The sequence below is a fragment of the Triticum aestivum genome, chromosome 2A, assembly GCF_018294505.1.
Source record: "Triticum aestivum cultivar Chinese Spring chromosome 2A, IWGSC CS RefSeq v2.1, whole genome shotgun sequence".
Lineage (NCBI taxonomy): Eukaryota > Viridiplantae > Streptophyta > Magnoliopsida > Poales > Poaceae > Triticum > Triticum aestivum.
The window spans coordinates 81,876,061-81,882,153 of record NC_057797.1 but is presented as its reverse complement, the minus strand read 5'-3'; positions in this window follow the sequence as shown (position 1 = coordinate 81,882,153).

Here is a 6,093-nt window from a genome sequence, read left to right as displayed (position 1 = left end):
GCCGCCCCGAGCCCGTCGTCGCCCCGCGCCGGCGCCCTTTAGGTTGATGATATGATGATGTTGATGATATGATGATGTTTTTTTTCTGTTGATGATATGATGATGTTTTTTTTCTGTTAGTGCATTTTATGTTTGTTGCATTTTAGGTTAGTGCATTTTATGTTAGTGGAGAGGAAAAAGTAAAATAAGGAAAAGGAAAATAAGTAGAGAAAGAAGGAGAAGAAGAAGGAGAAGACGAGGAGAGGAAGAAAGGAAAAGGAGAAGAAGAAAAAATAGATTTTTTTTTATTTCTTCTTCTTCTCCTCTATTCCTTTCTTCTTCTCCTCTTTTTTTTCTTCGATCTTCTCCCCCTCTCGATAGGAAAGTTTTATATAGAAAGTTACAATTTTAGAAAAGTTTTATATATGCAAAAATTACAATTTTAGAAAAAGAAGGATAGGAAAGAAGAAAATAAGAAGAGGAAAGAAAGAAGAAGAGGAGAGGAAAAGAAGAGGAGAAATAAATAAGAAGAAGAAAAAAGAAGAAAAGTAGTTCTATTTTCTCTTCTTCTCCACTATTCCTTTCTTCCTTCTCCTCTTCTTTTTCTTCTTTTTTCTTCTTCTTATTTATTTCTCCTCTTTGAGGGGTCGAGGGTCGGGAACTAGGGTAGAGGGTCGAGGGTCGTTAAGGGGTCAAGGGTCGAGGGTTTCAGGGTCGAGGGTTCGAGGGTTCTATAGGTTCGAGGGTCGAGGGTTCCAGCAGGGTCGTCTAGGGGTCGAGGGTTCCAGGGTCGTCGAGGGTTCGAGGGGTCGAGGATTGCCGAGGGGTCGAGAGAGGTTTCCTAGTGTCAAAGTATTGAAGAAATCCATGCCTTCATCATTAGCCGAAAGTAACCAGGGCATGTTGGTACGAAGTTCTGCAAAGTTGTTCTGGAATGGAGTCCCGGATAGAATAATCCGCCTTTTGGTACGAATTCAGCAAAAGGCCTTCCAAATAGCGATATTCGGAAGGCTCTTACTGAACTTTGTACCAAAAAGCGAATTATCCTATCTGGGACTCCGTTCCAGAACAACTTTGAAGAGCTTCGTACCATCATGCACATGTTACTTTCGCCTAATGATGAAGACATGGTTTTGTTGAATCCTTTGACACTAGGTAACCTCCCGACCCCTCGGCGATCCTCTTGAACATGAGAGGAAGAAGAGGGTCGTCTAGGGGTCGAGGGTTCCAGGGTCATCGATGGTTCGAGGGTTCTTCTCCTCTATTCTTTCTTCTCCTCTTTTTTTTCTTCTTCTTCCTCTTTTTTTTATCGGGAACGAGGGTCGTCGAGGGACATAGATGTAGTGTCGTCGTTGTCGATATATACCCCTTCCCGATAGCTTACTATGATTAGGTAGCTAGTTCTACATTTGGCACTAATATATCCATCTGTCATGTTTGAATAATAATTGCCATGTTGTAAATATTTGTAGAAACTATGGACACCGCCCTAGACGAAGCAACAGAAGAAGCGTTGTTGAGGGACATAATCGCAGAAGGAAGTGATGCCATCTCGTTGTTTCTCAATGAAACCGATGGTCTGGAAGGAGAGGGTGAACAAGCTGGCTACGGTGACCTAATGCCGGTGCAAGAAGAAAAACATGAGGACGGCTCCGGTGACCCAATGCCGGTGCAAGAAGGAGACCGTGATGACGGCTCCGGTGACCGAACCGAGTCTGGCCAGGTATATATATTAGTTAAGCCTATGCTGACTAGCTGATTGATGCATTCATTGTTTTGGTATGTACACATATTAATTAAGTCTTTGTTCTTTTTCCTAGCCCTCCGGATCGAGCACAACTTCAGTAAAGAGACGAGGCCCGAAGAAAAAGTTGAGCTCGGATGAAAAGTTTGAGATCATAGCAATCGCGCCCGACGGCCAACCTATTGAACCCTTCCGGACAAAGAGCGCATTCGTTGCTCAGTGCGGGGGTTCTGGTTAGGGACAAGATCCCGATAAGCATCCAGCAATGGTTTAAGCCGGCTACAGAAGACCCTGAGGTGTCTTATGTCAATGATATGCAGAAAAATAATCTTTGGACTGAGCTGAAGTCAAATTTCACCCTACCGCCTGAGGATAATTCAGAGAACCCAGTTAAAGAGAAATTAATCAAGTCTTTTGCTCTGAAGAGGATGGCCGAATTGAAGAAAAGACAAGTCGGTGATATTGGATTCATTAACACATATCTCATAGATGCAACTCAGGTTAAATTGCATGCCGCAGATACCGAGGCCAACTTGCTACGATCGTTGGTAATAAATCAAAACAAAGATATAATACTCTTTCCTTACAACTTCAAGTGAGTGTTACTGTCTTGTGCGTATTCGGTTTCCCTTATATATTAGTCAATGTTATACTAATGTAATTGATGAGTTATGCATGCGTGTGCAGTTTCCACTATATTCTCCTACATATTAAGCTTGAGCAGGGACTAGTAACCGTCTTAGACTCAAGACGAAAAGATCCCCAGGACTATGCAGACATGACTCAAATACTCGAGAAGTAAGTTAAATCGATCATTATCCACCATATCAGCAACTTTATTCATTTCCTGATATATCAAGTAATTGTTTTCTTTCTCCGGCAGGGTTTGGAGAAAATTCACCAGAAAAGCTCCGGGACTGCCGAAGGAGCTGCAATTTAGACACCCGAAAGTAAGTACTATAGTAGCATTTTAAGCGCATCTACTAGTCATTCAAGCGCTAGTTTCATCAATACCATTTGGCATTCTTGCTTATCAGTTTGATTAACCTATATTTCTTGTAAAGTGGTTGTGGCAGTAACAAGGAAATGATTTCTGTGGATACTATGTTTGCGAGTCCATCCGCCACACGACCTGTGAGCGGGGCTACACTGAAGAACAATATGAAGTATGTAAATAACAACATTCACAATTTTATTTTATTACCATCATTTGTGTTGAGTTTCATTCATTCATATATATATGTATTGACCCCCTTCTTTAAATTAGATGTTTCGGAAGCGGGATGAACTCTTAGCACCAGTTCGCATGCGAGCAATTCAAGAGGAATTGGCGGCATTCTTTCTTGACCACGTGATCCCTGAAAACGGAGAATTCTATGTGGACCCTGAGTCCGTATGATTATATTTGTAAGAGATAATTATTGTATATATGTAGCCGGTAGTGTCAGATAGATATACGAGAACTTGTTGTTCGACCAATCTCTCGGAGAAAGAGAGGTGGTCGATATCACTTCTCTCTGTATGTATATATGTTCATCACGATCTTCTGTTTCCTTCGTTTGCTTACTAGCTAGCCAGCGTGTCTAGTCCTCTCTATACGTATGTATAGTATGTAGCGTCGACCAAGCACGGACATAAGAGATGACACTTCTTTTTATTAATTATAGCTAGCTAACACAATATATGAAACACCTAAATTAACCCCCCAAAACCCCCAACCCTCCCCCCTTTCAAAAAAAACAAAAACCCCAGTCACAGAAATGCTGACGCGTGGATGCCTATTGATCCCGGTTGGTGCCACCAACCGGGACCAAAGGGTCTCCTGACTGGGCTCTGCGCACTGCCCACGTGGAGGCCCATCAGTCCCGGTTCTGGATTGAACCGGGATTAAAGGGTCGGGGCATTAGTACCGACACTTTAGTCCCGGTTCAGGAACCGGGACTAAAGGCCCTTACGAACCGGGACTATAGGCCCTTTTTCTACCAGTGCCCACACGATCGTCAAGTCACAATTGGGGCAAATGGCGATCGGCGAATGCCAGAGGAAGGGTAGGAGGAGCCTACACCAACGTACTCTTAGCCCTAGAACACATGCATGGAGCTTGGAGCTATTTTTTCCTACCCCAATAGTAAGTATCGGAAAAAAGGACTCCTCGTAAGAGATAGGCGGTCATCGATTATCTACTTGATCATGATATGGATTTGGTGAAGTGTTAACGGTGGTCAGTGAAGCTTTACTTCTCCGAGCGAAGTGCAGAGGTTTTTCTGGGAGCAAATATATGATGCATGGTAGAAGTAAATCGGGGCAACACAAAGAAGTTCAGTCACCGATGTGCTAACTAACTAATAATCGGAGTGGAGCCATGTTTACCCATACATATCTCTCGTGGAGCCGTGCACACAATCATGCATGGTGCTCCATGCATGCATGCATGCATGCATGTTGCACTGGGCTGTTATCCGTTTGGTGGACTGTAGGCTTCAGCCCCCTACTGCTCAGTGGTCCGCGTCATGGCTACCGGACGCTGGACAAGAAGACAGAGGTCCGGATGGCCGTCCTCTTCGCAACAGCGAACGATTCGGACTTGGGAGGAGACAGCAGCAAGGAGACGATAAGGATTAATTGGGCACAGTGCGTATCTAGTCGCAATTTAGGCCAGTTTTCATTGACCATTCTCAATTATTCTCCTTCCCTGCTCCTGCTCCTGCTGGTCGCCTACGCTGAAGGACTTGGAGCCCAAACTACGTACGTGCTGCTCGGTTTGGAAGTGAATGTGCCCAAACTATACTATTACAAGGATGGCGTGGTGGACGGGTACACCAAGGTTTAGCAAATCAGGAGAAAACGCAAGGGTAAAATTACCCGGAATTTCCGGTTTTCGGTAAATATCTAGTACTCCCTCGTTTCTTTTTAGTTTGCATATAAGGTTTGGTCAAAGTCAAGCTTTGTAAAATTTGACTAATTTTATATTAAAAAAATATAAACATTGACAATATAAAATCAATATTATCAGATGCACCACAAAATGTATTTTTATACTATATAGTTTTAATATTGTAGATGTTCATATTTTTTTATATAAATTTGGTCAAACTTTGTGTAGTTTGACTTTGACCAAATCTTATATGCGGAGTAAAAAGAAACGGAGGGAGTACATTGTGTATGCCAAATTGAATGAAGTGTTTGTTCCAACAAAAAAGTTTAAAAAATAAAATTCGAGAAGCTATATATTTTTACATTATGAACCTTCGATTCTACTCTCTATTGAAATCTTAGGGTGGGCGTAGGGCCCATCTAACAATTTAAGATAAATCTCTAAGGGTCCATGTGGGTTAAATGACAATGAATGTGGTGGAAATTTTAGTCCCATACCGCTAGTTGGAGAGGAGTTGAACTTTCTTAAAAGGGTTTCTCCTCCACATGCTATTGGAGTTTGAGAAGCGAAGTGGTTCCCGCGCGCTCCTCCTCCCTCGCCTCGACACGACTGCTGCCGCTGGTGATGCCATCCCGTCCGCCTGCATATCTACATCCGGGTCGACACCATGTCCACCGCCACCGAGACAAGAAGTCCATGTTCATGATTATTTTCTGGATTAAATTAAGCAAAAAATTGCCTATTACTCAGCACTCTCTCTGTTCATTTAAATTTGAACTAAAACCACAACAGTTATTTTGGAACGAAGGGAGTAGATTTAAATTCTTCTACATTGAATGGGTAGCTGCAACAATAAATTTAGATAAGCTTTTCTACCCTTGCACCCCGGACGTGCTTGGGCCTTGGTGCTTCTTCGCCTCACTCCGTGCGCCTATGCAAATTATTCTTTTGTTTTTTGGGTTCATCAACGGTTTTCTACATGGCGTGATTTTTCTGCCTTTTCTTGATGGTTTATACCCGTTTTTCTACCTTTTTCCTTTTTGCTTTCATTTTTAAATTCATGAACATCATTTTATACTCATGAAAGTTCTAAAATCATTGAATATTTTGTCATTTGTCATTTTTAAATATATTTTAAATTTCAAATAATATTTAAAATTAACAAAACATATACCAATTAATGATTTTTAAATGACTGAAGTAAAAAATGGCTGAAATAAAAAACACTGAAAACCGTTCCTCTCGAGCGCACATAGCGCTACATGGGTGGCAGGCCTACCATTCGTTCCGGGGAAGAAAAATAGCGAGATCATGAGGGCACTTCTTGGAGAGGTCACTCCCATCTTCTAAGCTGGTAACAACTAACAAGTGGTTCACTACATCTTTGTCATATGTCACTATCTGGAAGTTTTTTTAATTCATATTTTTATAACATTTTATCTCTTGAACCATGCATCTAAATCATGAACCATTTTCACTACTGGATTCCTCGCAT